The following is a 16,483-nucleotide window of genomic DNA, read 5'->3' as shown; positions in this document are numbered from 1 at the left end:
AAGGCGATCGTTGAAACCTTATCGGTATCCTTCGGCATACCTGAGGGCCCCAATGCGGGAGAAACGACAGTACAGATCCATCATCCCTCCATTGACCCTGCGGATGACACTGAGCAGGGCATTACGCTGATCCAGAGCCCTCTTTTCAAAGGTCATACGCTCTGCTTGTTCATCATGAAGCAGGTGCTGAAGATTGTCTCTTTCAGCCTTGAGCGCTTCGCGCTCAATTTGCCAGACGCTCTTCTCTATCTGAAGGGCGTCTCTTTCGTCTTGAAGGGAGTCTGTTTCCTTTTTTAGACCATCCCTTTCCTTCTCAACCTTGTCCAACTGCACCATGAGTTCAGCATTTTTGGTGTTGATGATCTTGTTCTCTTTGTGACCCACTTCAACATCTTTGGCGAACTTTCGTACCTTAGCATTGGCAACCTCGACCTGCTTATGCTTTGCTATCATACCAAATAAAGTTTGCAAAATAATACATAAGTACTAATTTAGCCGAACGCATGTCTTGAGGAATTATAATATAAAGGCATTTCAAATGCAATAAGTAAGAGGGTAGGGAATTACCTCCATGGCTGCAAGGGGAAAACGGCTGAAGACCTCCTTCTTAGATAAAGATTTGGCGACCTCAATGTCTTTCGGAGACCACATGTTCTTGTAATAAGCTATGGCTGTTGGGCCTTCCTTGAACATGGTTTCGCTCGGCTTCACTACCTAGCCATCAGCTCGGGCCAATTTGGGGGTCCACGGAGCACCAGAGGAGGAGCCAGTTGCAGTGCCGGACCCGGAAGGAGCAGTTGGCCCAACCGAAGGAGGGATAGGCAAACCTGGCCCGGAGGTCCGAATCCTCCTTTTTAGAGGAATATCGTCAGGGTTGCCTTCGCTCTCAAGCTGAGGCTTTTTTCCCTGTTCTTTATCCTGAACGGATGTAATGGGGGCAGTGGTATCCCAAGCTTGAGGGGCGGAGTTCTAGTTGACAGGTAGAGCGATGACGATATGGTGAACAGTCACCATGTCTGGAGTAGTGCTGGATGTGGTGGCAGATAAAGATGCCGAAGTTGGAGAAGAAGAAGCCGCGGAAGTAGCATTGACCCTAGGAGGATCCTTCTTCCTACCGAAGGATGGAATCTGAAGCTGGCTCATTATGGTGCCGAGGAGAGATATATCACTTAAATTCTCGGATGTGAGGAGTTTAGAATAGAAAGGAATATCGTTCAGAACGTAGTCCTTCAGGTAATTGGTCCTATCCCTGCAAATGTTATAACTGAGTCCATTATCCTGCGGGATACCCAAAGAATTGCAAAGAAACGAATAGAATCGAGGAATGCAAGTTTCACAAGGGCAGTCTATCTTATGAGTTTTAAATTTCTTATACGAAGACACGGAGCATTCGCCGAAGGTGGTAGGGATAGGATAGTCCTTGGAAGCCGGAGCAAACCAAGCACCCTGAACGCCAACAATACCCTTTTTCCAACCCTTTTCGGAATTAAGCTTGTCTGTACAGATGGATTTCTTTTCAAGAGGGTAAAGATGGTAATATGCATCCTCCAGCCTAATTTTGCTAACCTTGTAACAGAGGAAAAGATCAACCAAATCAAGATCTAGGCCTCTGTCATGATTTAGAAGCAATAGAACGGACAGAACCCTATTAAAATTGGGCTTAACTTGAAGAGGAAAAAGTTTCAACCTATTGAACACATAGCAAAAGAAAGGGTGAAGATGGAATCTAATAATGTTGAGGTGATGAAGGGAAAACAAGACTTTGCAGGGAAGAAGACCGACACCAGTTCTGACATTAACGTCTTTGGGACATTCTCTAAGGTGAATATTGGAAGGGAGATGGAGTTTCATACGCAGAATATCTAAATCTATAGGCATGATGCTAACAATTATGATCCTTAGGGAAAATGTGCAAATACTTTAAGAAGAAGAACAAACAAAACTAAGCTTGAAAAGATGAAGATCAACAAGGGATGTTGCAAAAGAATTGAGAGAGAAGAACCTTTCACTGGATTCGCCAGAGAATATTTGGGTTGACTGGAAAAATCTGAGTTGCCTTGAGAGAACAAATTGAAATCGATTGACAGTGATTTCTGGGGGGTACGACAAGGGAAGATGTGGATATAAAGGAGTGGTATATAAAAGGGAAATGGTCCCGCTAACCAAGACGTTCGGGAGTTAAGAAGATTCAAATTTCAAAGACATTAATTCTGAGGCCAACCGCTCGATGCCCCACGTGATCGTCTCGGGCTGTTAAATCATCATTAGCCGTCAAGTCATCATTAGGTCTATTGATAATCACACACTAATTAATAAGGGAGTGATTATAGGGGCAGTTGAGGATACCAAAGGCAACATAGGCTGGATCTAACCCACATGATGAAGAATGGGCCAGGCAAATAGCCTGGGCCCAAATTAAGCTGTCACGAGGCAAGCCCAATGCCGAAGAGTGAAGCTGAAGGCCTGAAAGACGAATGGATCCATGGATACAAAAGCCTCGATGATGAGCCCAATGGAGGAAGTTAGTTAGGGATCTTCTAGAACATTGTAAACAATCTATAAATAGGTGAAAAATGAATGAAAGAGTGGATCGAAATATTTGAAGTATAATGAAACTCTGTCAATTTAAAGAGAGAAAATTTCTTGCATCTTCAAATCCATCCCCAGAATAGGTAGGTCTTAGTGTTTTGAACTAAGCCATTCCTAATATGCCACCGTCCCATACTGGTGCATATACATACATAAAAGTAGGACTTAACTTTTATAGTTAATCCAACTTATTCTAGAATAGGTAGGACTTAGTGTTTTGAACTAATTCGTCCCTAGTATACCGCCGTCCGATACCGGTGCATACACACACAACCAACCCAACAATTGACAAAATAGTACAAGCAGTTTATCAATTATAATCCAGAACAATATAATAATAATCAGAATCGTTACTGAACACATTATAGTAAAATTCTTAAACGTAAATTTTATAATAATCCATAAATCCAACAATTGATGCAATCTAAACCGTTAAAACATCAATTAAATCCATATAAGCATAGTACAGTTTCAGTAAATCAATTATGCTTATTTCAGTGCTTAAACATGATTAATACTGTTTAATCATACATACACAAAATGCTAGCATTATAGTAAGCAATTAAATCCTCCAAACAGTCCAGAAATTGATACTGTTTTTAATAAATTAAATAACAATTTAATCCAAACCAAGCCTAGTTAATTGCTGGTATTCCATCACCCTTATAACACTGTTGAAATATGATTAAACATTATTAAATCATATGCGAAAGATTTGGTAAGTTTCAAAAAGCAAACAACTTAACAAAACAGTGCTCAACATGTAGGCTTTTCTTTATCTTCATGTTGCTTCATTCTTTAATACACTAATGTGATAACGCTTCCTAATATTTTCATTGGTCTATCACAATTAATTACATCCTTCAGTGCAATTTAAACGGATTAAAAATACTCCGGACAGCCCAAATAGTCCCTAAAAAGACCAAAACTGTGCGTTTCGGGCGAGAGCAAGCTCTCATAAGTTGAGAGCGTGCTCCATTAACTTGGGAGCCTGCTCTAAGGAGTTGGGAGTAGGCTCCATACTCCTAGGAGCTGGCTCCCTCCTTTTGGGAGACTGTTCTCTCACTCCCTGAAGCCATTATGTGTTTCTGTTTCTTCTTCCTCACCTCCGGCTATACTCAGGGCCTCTGTAATGTTTTACATACTTATTCTAGTGTTTATTCAACGTCCTAGATTAATTATAAGACATCGACATGCATCAACGATCTTAATTAAACAAAGCGTAAACTCAAAGACAACAAAAACCAGTTAACAGAACTTTAAGAATTTGCAAACCAATTTAATTCAATGAGTTTAAATATAGTTTAAACATGCATAAAACATTTGTTTTAGCATTAATTAAACCCCTGGAGTCTACCTAGGCATGCACAGAACACAGGTTTATGGGAAAGAGTTAGAATAGAGACTTGCCTTTAGGTTTCCGTTCAAAACCTTAAACCGTCGTCTTTAATAATTCTGGCAACCTTACCGCTTTCACCGACCACTGTTGCTCCTAGTTCAACCCACGAGCAAGCGAATTTCCCCTCCTTGGCTCAGTCTTAGTCTAAGCCAAACCCTAACCTTCCTTTCTCTATTTCTCTCTGTTTTTCTCTGTCTCTCTGTATGCATGAACAGGGTTTACAAACCCTTGGTAGATGTATAAAGGTATATATATAGGCTTATACAAATACCAACCTTAATTCTAATTATATTGAGAGAAGGAAAGGAAAACTAACCTACTTACATAACCAAGTCGGCTGCATCCGTGAAGAAAATAAAACCCTAAAACTATTAAAACATTTAATTCACTAATCCACATAAGCATATAACAAGGAAAACAAATAATTAAAATCAACAATTAAACAAAACATTTAAATAAAATAAAGAATACAATTAATTCAATTCAAAAGAACAATAAGTACAATTAAATAAACACCTAAATAAAACAATTCATTTAAATATCATAATTCACAATTAATTCAAATAAACAAGCAAATAATTTTAAAAAAATGCAATTAAACAATACTTAAAATGCCGAGACTATCTTTTTAAAATTAGGGGTATTACAAGTCACACGGTCGAGAATAGTTCCCAACACTTTCTTCATTTCATCTTTGCGTATTTTACCCTCATGTCATTATGGATTTGTATTGCATTTGTATACATTTTACCTTTTGTTACTTAGGGGGTATTTATGCGATTTTATTTTGTTGACATGTTCATATTGGGGGTATTAATGCGATTATCTTTTGGAGATATTTTCATTTGGGGCAATAGTACAATTAAATTTTTAGATATTTTCTTGGAGAGACTTTGGTGCAATTTGTGAAAGTTAGTGCCATGTGTTATGTTTTGATTGGGACAAGTGTTGGGGTTTGATTGGGACAAGTGTTGAGGTTTGATTATTTACAAGTGAAGGGTGGTGATGTGTGTGTGTGAGAGAGGTAGTGCTAGTATAAGTGTGTTTGATTTATATCATATTCCTTTGGTCACCTTTTTTTCCTAATCTTCTTCTTCTTCCTTTCACCTTGCTTCTACCATTATTGCCCAAGCCTTGAGCTTGTTTTTCCTTGCCTTCCATTCACCCTTTTGATTTGCTATAAGAGGGAGAAAGGTTGGGACACTAAGGGCTTTAAAACCTTTGTCCCCATTTTCATTTTCGGATAGTTATGAGGGTGAAGTGAGTTAGGGTTAGTATTCTTGACTCACCATATGAGGGCTTTACATCGGGGACACCTTTTGTTTTCGGATCTGTACACTTTGGGTTTTGGGGGCTGAGTTCGGGTTTGGTTTTGGAGGCAGATGTTGGAGGTTTTGCCGTTCTTCTTGTCTTCCTTCTTATCCCTTTGAAGTTATGTCACATTTGAAGCATTTTAGTTTCGATGTCATTTGAGATTTTCATCTCAAAGTGAGGTAGAGGTGGCTTATGCTAGTAACTTGCATTTTTTTTTTTTTGGTCTTATAGATGTGGGGAGGTATAAAGCATGATAAATTGTTAATTTGATATATGAACCATGTCCTTGCCTAGTATATATGTGATATATGCAATATATTGTGACGACCCAAGTTTTACAAACCTGGTGCGTCAATGATGACCAGAAAGTTGACTTGATAACGGATCCGAAATGCGGAAGCGACTAAAAGTAATAAGGTGACTAGAGATGTACGTCATCCTTAAAACACCAAAGTGACTTCCTAAGAAGCCACGAAACCCAAAGGGAAATAACACGCAGAAGTTGGGGTTTAAAATGATTAAATATAACCCTAGGGGTAAAATGGTCTTTTCCAGATAGAAGTGGGTGCCACCATGCACATCATTGGAAAGATAACGAAAAATTAATAAAGTTAAACTCAAGAATCACCTGATTCGGAATCCGGATGAAGTAGACATGGAACCTTTAAGTTTTGAAACAAAAACAAAAAATAAAGTGCTCACAAGGCACTGGCGATCGATCGTGGGATTCGGCGATCGATCGCCGATTCCATGAAGTATTGCCTGAAGCAAAAACTCAAATTTAAGCTACTGGAATGTGCCCAGTCGATCAATCGCTACCTCAGCAATCGATTGCCGAAGCCTACGAAGGATCGCAAAGGCCTACGATGGATGAAAAAATGGCTCTGTGATGGATCACCAGATTCAGCGATCAATTTTCCTTGATTTTCTAGTGCAGCCTTCTGGTCTGTGATCGATCGCAGATTCAAATCGCCGAATCTGCGATCGATCGCAAACCAGAAGGCTGTGATGCGGTTTCGTGCCACCCCACCACATCAAGCTTGAAGAGTGTGTGCATTATAAGGCGAGGGCCAAGAGTTTCACATTTATAGAAGCCACTACTACCTTTCACTATAAATATAGCTAGGGCGAGTAGGGATCATCCCAAGGGATTTGTGAGGATCAAATAATGTCGTGGAATCGTTATTAGGGCTAGTAGGTCGAGTGATCAAACAATTGGTTGGTTGGTTGGTTGATTAATGAACAACTAAATTAAACTAAGTGATAACAAAGAATGGAATTAAGAGTAAATAAGAGAGAGAGAGAGATCTTGGGGTTTAGAGATCACCACCAAGCAATGCATTTCTATATCATTGATAAGTGATTAATGAGGGCAAATGGTGTGTTGCAATATTGGTGTGTGTGTGTGTTTGGTTGATTCAACAAGCAAGGATGATTAGTTAAGCATGTATTGTCTAAACATCATGTGAAAGGCACAATATATCTAAGCAATGAAGTATATATTGTCTAAACAACATGTGAAAGGCACAATAGATCAAACAAGTCATTAATCTTTTCATTAAGCTCACAATCCAAATACAACACAAGGATAGAGACATATGTTACTTGCATTCAAAAGCTTGGATCATCAAACAACAAGCATAGATTGTCCTCCCATTTAACACTACACTACAACTACACTACATCTACACTACTAGCATGAAAATAAACTAGGGGAGAGGCACAATCCATCAAGGAATAAGTATGAACCATCAAGAGAATCACAAGAGCATTCCTTTAAGCATTATGTTTTGACAATCACCAAATTTATAGCATCAATGCACATATACATGCATCAATAACACAAAATCTAGAGACAAGCACATGCACATCTATTCTAGCATACATAGACATATGGATAGGATGAAATGATCAATTGGAAGCATTAAACCACATAAATTATTGAATAAACAAGATCTAAATATATTAGAGTGTTAAAAGATTAATTACAACACTAATCCCTCAATAATACACAAGATTAAGATATAGAAAGCATGCTTGGGGCTAACTCTAGCCCCAAGAGGATGTCTAGCCACTTATGGTGTTGTTGCTCCAACCCTCAAGGGCTAACTCCATGGTGGAAATCTGCTCCTTGTTGAAGAAGAACTCCAATGGTGTCTCTAGCCTCCTCCTCCTCTAAGCTTCCTCTCCAAGAGATAATATGAAAATGATATGTTGGCTCCCCCTTGTAAAAAGCAATCCTTATCCTTATATAGGTAGGTCAAAATGACACCCAAAATGAGCTGGGGTCGTGCACACAATATTCCCTAATGATTGGATAAAGGACAACTTTCAATGAGATGAAAATTTAACTTTTTCGCACTGAAGGAAGTTCGATCGATCGAACCTTGGTCTTGGATCGATCGAACTGGCTGAGATCTATCGAACTTAGGCTGGATCGATCCAACTGGCTGAGCTTTTTGGGAAAAGACAAATCCGAGATATTTTGGGAGATATTTAAGGGAAAAGGACAAAAGTGGTTAGTGGGTGGTACAGTTGTGGATAGGATCAATCATTTGAATAAGGACAAAAGTGTTCGATCGATCAAAGGATGATGTTGGATCGATCAAACTTTTGGACTTTATGCTTTTGGGCCAAGGCTTGGATCTATTTTGAAGTGCTGAGATCGATCATTGTTCGATCGATCGAACCTTGAACTTGGATCTATCGAACTTTGCTGCTTGCCACCTTTGGCTTCATTTGCTTTCTTCTTTCTCCACTTTGCTCCTTTCTTTATTTAATCCCAGAATTGCTTCAATTAAGCTCTTATTCGGCTGAGTTAGCTTATTTTCGGGATAAGTGCCTGAAAATGGAAATAATATGAAATTAATCTAAAACGGTAATGTAAGATAGATAAAGGAACTAGAATGCCTAAACTTAAGGGGTTTAATTACACACTTTTCAGCGCTCATCATACCCCCAAACTTAAATATTGCTAGTCCCTAGCAATGAACTAGAAAGTAAACGAATGAAATGAAAAACTATACAACTATGAACTAAAAAACAATAAATGGATAACGCCACTTTCGTAGGGAACACGATTGCACTTAGCACATGCAACAAGCCTTTTAAACCCCTAGGTTACCCCTAATGGACGAGTGAAGTCTCGTGAGGGTATCCAGAAATGGTACCCACAAACATTAAACTCATTCTTTCAAAAGAGGCACCAATATTGTAAACAAGCATTGGGAGAAAACTACCTCAAGTATGCAATGTTTCAAACATTTCTAAGCAATCTCCCAAAATCTCAACATCAAGCAAGTTAATATGGTTCTCCACACATCAAGAAAATGATCATACAAATCAAAACAACTCTAGAATCCTTTTGAGTGGACCGACATCAAATGTGTTGCTATCTTAGCTAACTAAAGAATTAATCACATCCTTACCCTCAAACTAGCACACAAATCTAGTACCAATCATCAAGACAAAAAGTGGACCTTTTATTAAAGCTTCATTCATCTAGGTGCACTTATTCTTTTCACTCGAATTGTTTTTATTTTATTTTTTATTTTTATTTTTTTAGGATCAAAGATGGAAGCATAGTGCAATGTGTTGATCTATTAAGCTTTCTAGCGATTCATGAGGTCAAACGTTAGGTCAATGACTCCCAAACCGGACGACTTTAGGGCATTAGGCGTTCAAACACCACTACAGACTTACAAGCTCAAATCAACTAGGCTACAAATCAAGACAACCTCCATCTAATCATTTCTCACTTCTCACCTTTTGGGAGAAGTCCTCACTTTTTTTTTTTTTTTTTTTTAAAGCAAGTTCAATTATTAACCTAGAGTTTGGGCCCTCCACCTTTTGGCACGAGAAGTTCAATGCTTGATGAGGCTAAAATCCTGGCTACTTAGTGAAAAGGGGTTGTTATCCACATTTATCAAGAATGAAAGCTTTCAATGCACTACTAGTCCAATTGGGATATAACCAATTCAATAATCAACAAAGTATGTACCCCACAAATGAATGCTAGTGTGCGCCGGTGCTAGTGTAGAATCCTAGAATGTATCTCAAAGCAATCACAAAATCAGGATGATGTGGACCACAAGTGTAAGCAAGATATCAATTTTTCAAAAAATTTACTCCTAAATGGCATTCATAAGGCATACAAGGAGTATTGGACTCTCAAGTCAAGCAATTTTTAAATTTTAAGCAATATAGTCCTCAAAATATCAAAATCATAGCTAGATATGGACCAATCATAGAAATATCCCTTAAATACACAAGTCATGCTCAAAATTTTGAATTTAAAACTAACACTGTAAAGAACCATTCCCCCCAAACTTAAATAGCACAATGTCCTTAATGTGCAAGAGAACAAGGGAAAGAGTAAACCCGTGCAACTAAGGCATAGAATGATCGGGACTAAAGTATCCGAAGTGGGTGGCATGCCACCCCCCCCCCCCCCCCCCCCCCGGCGGGAAACTTGGGATTAACTGTGGTCCTGAAAATTGGCACTTGGATAAACTTATCAGAAAACAAAATGGGATAATCTGTGCACAGTGGACATGCAAGTGTAAATAGGATAAACAGATAAATAAATGAGAGATGTGTAAGGGTGGTCCTCTCTCACTGAAGTCACTGTGGTGCACCTGATGAAGTTAAACATACAGATATGAGAATATAATCATATGACATCCATAGTAAAAACAGATATATATAAAACAGATTAAGTGCAGGTATAACAAAAATATCAAAGCCGACAGACCGGCTGTAAAAATAATAATGTACAGTGACAATAGTAAAGTGTCAAAAGGAGAGAGGGATCATGAGATAGAAAGGACTAGGAGCTCAGGAAAATGAGGTAGGACGGGCAGGTCAGGCTCCGCGGATGTCTCTGGATATATCTCGGAACATGGTCGCGACATCCTCGCGGAAGGGAGTAAAATCAGCTCTGTGGGCTGTGAGATCAGCTCGGATGGCAACAACAGCATCCTCAAACGTCTGCAGGCATACTCCAAAGCCGGGGGTCAGATATGGAACCTCAGGCATAGATGAATCAGAAGAAACCTCCTAAGTCTGCTCCTGCTCATGAATAGGCGACCTGGCTGGAGAGTCCTGCTCTGGGTCGTCTGCAGGGCACTCTAAGTTTATATCTAAATGCTAGGCAATTGGATTGACTGGTGCTTCGTCCCTGCGGGATGTGCTGCTGCTGTTGCTGCTGGTGCTTGTGCCTCTGCTTGGGCCTGTGCCTGAGTCTCCTCTAGCTCTAACTCCGCTGCATCCACTACTGCATGGTCCTGTAGTCTGGTAATAATGGAGCGGTAACTCTTGTTCCAGTCCTTCTTGAGGAAGTGACAGGAACCTCTCTCGGGGTGCTCCCGAGGATGGATGAGGTAGCACTGGTCTATGAGAATCTGGGTGATGAGGTGGCTGAAAGGAAGAGACTTAGCCCGTCTAGGCGTCTCCTTGCTGATGTACTCGTAATACAACTTCCTCATCACGCTCTAGATGAGCGCGGGAATGGACACCCAGTGCCCGGTGTAGAAGGAGTAAAGGGCTGTCAGATAATCGCCCCTCATTTGAATCTTGTGCCCTGCCATGTATACGTTCCGATAGAGAATGGAATCGATGAACCATAGGTCGTCTGGAAGGAATGTCCGAGTGGTGAAGGTCTCGCCACTGGCATGGTGACCTATGAGAAAAACTGCCATGTCTGCATAAGAAGGCCTGAATAGCCTCAGATATGTGTCCTGAAGCTCTGGAGGACATCTGTGTAGATAGCGGTAAGAGCGGGCTAAAGAGTCCACTGTGATGGTGATCGGATGGCCATCGACAGAAGTGACCATCTCGGTTGTGGTACGCGGCGATGGTCAGAGGTTCTGGTAGAACAACCGTACCAGCCACAGGTAGACTAGCTCTGTGACGAGGGCAAAAATAGTGGCCAGACCCATTTATATGATGTCATGGTAGGCGGATCGGGTCAGCACTGATCTAGAGAAAAAGGCCGTGTCAAACTCTTACTCATGGTCGATCGTCATGTGCGCATATCGAGGCGTGGGCCTATCACGCTCCAGATGAGCAGGCTGAGCTGCTATAGGTGAATGCTTAGCACCATGATGCGGTAGAGATAGTAATGGAGTGAATGCAGGATGAGCCGCAGAGGTGGATGGTATGTGGTCATCTTCAACCTCATGAGATGGTGACTGAGGTGGGGTAGCCTATGCTGGCTCCTCCCGTGCGTAAGAGGGCTCTGCTGGCTCCTCTGTCCATAGCCTAATATGTCGGGTGGGCCCGTGTTGCCTATTGGCAACGGTCTTCCTCTTAACCATGGCCTGCAAAAAGAAAAAGAAAAACTTGCAATGGGAGTTAGTGCCAAAATAAGAAATTTTAAGCACAATATAGAAACATGTATGTCAAGTAAAATAGACAAAATAGATATGACATGAATCTATACAAGTGGCAGGATGTGAAGCATGCTAAACAATGTAAGTATGAAATGCATCCAATGTGGAATATCACAGGCTTTGGGCATAGATATGATAGCATGAACATAAGATATGATGAATGAAGTGTGTGTATGAGATCTGTGAAGTTTGATCGATCATAGTAAAAAGTGAGATCGATCACAAAAGTTGGATCGATTGAAAATAAGTGAGATCGATCTCACAACTTTGATCGATCGGAGACATGAGTTCGATCGATCTCTCAAGATTGATCTGAGATACAAGTTTGATCGATCAAACTGTGCGACGTTGAAAACTTAAAGGTCACAGATCTGTGACTGGAAGCATGGGGCCCACACGAAAGTGTTCGTGGGACCAACAACACATCAAATCAATAAATTTCCATCACTGAACGAGGCCCAAACTCCCAATATGAGATCAAAATCCGAAAATATACAAAATATATACACAAAGCAACACACATATATATATATGGAAATACAGTGCTTCGAAGCTCAACAATGGTGGATTTGATCATGTAATAAGTATGGATTCGACATCTAAAACATGGATACATGAAATCTAAGCCGAAAATCAAGCATGAGGTCATGGATCTTACCTCAAATGGATGGAAAGAGATGAGATAAAGAGAGGAAGATGAAATCTGAGATCTGAAAAGATGAAGAGACGGTCGAAGCTCACTAATTTCGCCGGAGGTTCACCGGAAATGATGATGAAGATAGGTGCACAGTAGCGGCGACAAGAAGAGCTAGGGCTTGAGAGAGGGTGAGATCGATCTAAATGATCGATCTTGAGAACCCTCAATTCTATTTTTAAAAACATTCCCGACAGAGTTCGATCAATCAAACTCAACTGAGATCGATCGAACTTTGATGAACTCTCTTCAAAGTATTTTTGGATTTTTGAAATTTTTTGAAAATTACAAAATTAAAATTAAAAATTGGAATTAAAATTACAAATTGGAAAGCAAAATTTTTTTTTTGAAAATTACAAAATTAAAATTAAAAATTGGAATTAAAATTACAAATTGGAAAGCAAAATTTTTTTTTTTAAAAAAAAAAAAAATTTAATTGGATAAACACTAATGATTAAAAATTAATTAAAATATTTTTGAATTTTTGAAAACTTTTTGAAAAATGAAATAAAATGAAAATAAAATAGAATAAAATAAAACTGAAAATATTTTGGATTTTTGAAAATTTTGAAAAGTCAAAACAAAGTCAAAATAATGAAATGAAGACTGAGATCGATCAAAACAAGAGTTCGATCGATTAGACAGAGAGCAAAAATATGCAGTTTTTGGCTCAGAAAATTGGCTAAGTGTTGGAACTTGAAGATCGATTGAACTTGAAAGTTGGATCGATCAAAGAACTTTTAGATCGATCTTGGAATGTTTTGATCGATCAGACAGAGAGCAAAAATATGCAGGTTGATGTAGGCTCAAAAATTTTCTTAGTGTTGAATCATGAGATCGATCGAACTTGGAAGTTGGATCGATTGAAGGTCTCTTGATCGATCTAAGAGTTAGTTCGAACGATGGGACAAAGAGGTGATTTGGATGCAGGTTTCTGCAGGTCGAAAAATTTTCTAAGTGTTGGATGCAGAATGGAGTTCGATCGATTGAACTCAGGTTTGAGATCGATCGAACTATGCAGAATGCTCAATAATGACATGAAAGCTTATGCAATCCTCACCAAAGTTCCTTGAAATGCATATAAACCAAAAACAAGTATCTAGACTTCACAAGAAATGAAATGAAAGATAGAAATGGGGGAGGAATAGGGTTTTGACACCTTACGAATGCTTTTGCTAGTCTTTAACGTCTCTAGCAAGACATTGGGCTCTTTTAGCCCAGATCAAAGATCTTATAATGCATCCCCTCCTTGTTGGGGTGATAGATGCTTTGAACTCCACCCAACAAATGGTCCTTTAAAGAACTTGTTGGATTAAGCTCAAAAGAAATCTTTGGTCCCTTGTCTATGCAATTACAACCTTTGGGCTTCCATGCCCTTTCAAAGCAAGAGTTTGAAACAAGATTTTGAGAATGCAAGGTTGAAGATGATCCTTTGGAAGTTTTGGTTTTATACAAAAGCTCATTTCCTTGACATTGTAGATCATGGCCTTCTTCTACAATATTAACTTCTCCTTCGTATTTGTCAAATGAATTGGGTGTGGGATTAAAGATATCCAACTTCACCTTCATGTGGCCAAATGAGATCTTCATTATCCCCATCCTATAATTGATGTTGGCATTAGCGGTTGCCAAGAAAGGACGGCCAAGGATAACGGGAATTTGGCTCTTAGGATTGGGGACCGGTTCCGTGTCTATGATAACGAAATCAACCGAGAAGAAGAATTTGTCCATCCTAATCAAAACATCCTCAATTATACCCATAGGCTTCTTAATGGATCAGTCGACAAGTTACAAAACTACTGACGTCGGTTTCAATTCACCTAGGCCCAATTTGACATAAACCGTGTATGGGAGAAGGTTAACACTTGCTCCTAAGTCAAGAAGCGCCCGATTAATGATATGATCACCAATAATGCATGATATAGTGGGTGAACCGGGGTCCTTAAACTTTGGAAGAGTGTTATGTTGCAAAATTGAGTTTACTTGCTCGGTCAAAACCACTTTTCTTAGTGCTTGGCTCTTGTTCTTCCGCTTTTGGGTGCACAAGTCTTTTAAGAATTTGGCATACGCCGGAATTTGCTTGATTGCATCCAATAGTGGAAGATTAACTTTCACTTGCCTAAACATTTTCATAATTTCATTGGTTTTTGCCTTTTGCTTGTCTTTTGAAATGGATCCTTTTAAGGCATCCGGAAATGGAGCTTTTGGTTCAAACACTTTGTCAAAATTTTCTTTTGAACTCTCTTCAACCCAAGAAGTTTTCAAATTATTTTTCAACAAAACTTTTTTAACATCATTTTTCAAAATTTCTTTTTCAAACACATCTTTCAAAACTTTCTCATTTACAAGATCATGTATATGCAATGAAGGAGGAATGGGATGTGAAATGGGACGGGTGACAACTTGAGGTTGCACCGGTTCATTCTCTTCATTGGACATTCCAACTTGATTGTCCACAATCCTACCATTCCACGAGGTAGTCACCACATTAACATGTTCAATGGTGTGGCCTTCCGATGAGGAGTGGGTTTCCACAACACATTGTTGCTTAGGTGGGGCATTTATAGGCATCTTTCCCTTTTCTCTTGCATTGAAAGTGTTTGCTATTTGCCCTACTTGGGTTTCTAGCTTCGCAATAGATTGAGAGTGAAAATGAAGCAATTGAGTGTTAGCCTCTAAAGTGTCCAAAGCATTCAAAACTTTTTCTTCAAAGGCGGGACTTCTAGTATTACCTTAGGAATAAGATTTGTTGGGAAAATGAAGATTAGCAAATTGATTCCCTTGTGATTGATAAGGTCTATAACCTTGGGATCCTTGGTTTTGAAGTGGAGGTGGAATGTACTTCCCTTGAAAACCGCCTTAGGAAGGGTTTGAGCCCTCTCCTTGGTTTTTCCAAGAGAAATTCGAATGATTCCTCCAACTTGGATTATAATGAGTACCATAAGGATTGTTCCCTTGGTTCACAAAAGTTGTATTGACTTGTTCATTAGGTTCATTTTGCACTTGTCCGTGAGGACAATGAGAAGTAGAATGAAGAACACTAGAACAAGTCATACATGTTTCATTTGATGCACGATGAGAATGGTTAGGAAAGGAAGATACTTAGTTCGCCGAGTTTTGGTTAATCAAAAATTGATCAAACCTTTGAGATAAAGACTTTATTTCGGCGGCTATTTCATTTGAATTGTCGACTTGATGTAAGCCAACACTCTTCCTACCTTGTGAATTTCTACCATTCTTGGATGATAATGTTCTATGCAAAGAATTTTCACTCATGCTCTCATAGAGACGCCACACGTCATCCTCATGCCTATCAATGTATGAGCCACCCATGGAAGCATCAACCATACCCTTATAGTTGTCCGATAAGCTCTCAAAGAAATATTGAACTAATTGCCATTTGGGCATGTCATGATGTGGACACTTCCTAAACAATTCATTGAAGCGTTCCCATGCCTCATGAAACGTTTTTCCATCCCCATGTGAAAATTCTCGAATTGAGGTTCTCATGGCATTGGTCTTTGAAACCGGATAGTACTTCTTTAAGAACTCTTGTTACATTTCTGCCCAAAAAGTGATTGAAAAAGGCCTAAGATTGTTAAACCAATACTTTGCCTTGTCTTTTAAGGTGAATGGAAAAAGTTTGAGTCTTAAAACCTCTTTCGGCATGTCCTTATATTTTACGGTGGAACATACTTCAAGAAACTCATCCAAATGCTTGTAAGGTTCTTCACTTGGAAGTCCATGATAGTTAGGAAGCATTTGAATGGTTTGTGACTTAATTTCATAATGATGTGCTCTAAATGGAGGCAATTGGATGCATATAGGTGCATTATACTCATTAGGCACATAATGGTCTCTTAAAGCAAGAGGTGGATTAGCTACTTGAGGTGCAACATGAACACCTTGGTTTTGAATTCCTTGATTGTTGATGGGAGGTTGTGGAGCATATATTGGCCTTGGCATTCCATATAGAACTTGGCTTTGTTGTTGTGGTGGTTGGTGAATGAATGGCTTAGGCATGCCTAATGGTACTTGTATGTTCTCATTGTGCACATTGGGATGAAGGATACCTTGTTGGTCTATGTGACCAAG

General features: G+C 39.4%; 1 pseudogene; it reads left to right on the top strand.

The window, feature by feature from the left end:
• Window positions 1–15,794: 15,794 nt before the first annotated feature.
• LOC132301989 (small nucleolar RNA R71) lies at window positions 15,795–15,893 on the top strand (annotated as a pseudogene).
• Window positions 15,894–16,483: the final 590 nt, after the last annotated feature.

The sequence above is a fragment of the Cornus florida genome, unplaced genomic scaffold (assembly GCF_030987335.1).
Source record: "Cornus florida cultivar Cherokee Brave unplaced genomic scaffold, ASM3098733v1 CherokeeBrave_3.0.0_Hap2_Chr03, whole genome shotgun sequence".
NCBI lineage: Eukaryota > Viridiplantae > Streptophyta > Magnoliopsida > Cornales > Cornaceae > Cornus > Cornus florida.
Note: the sequence above shows the minus strand (reverse complement) of the source record. Positions and strands in the feature narration are given on the sequence as shown.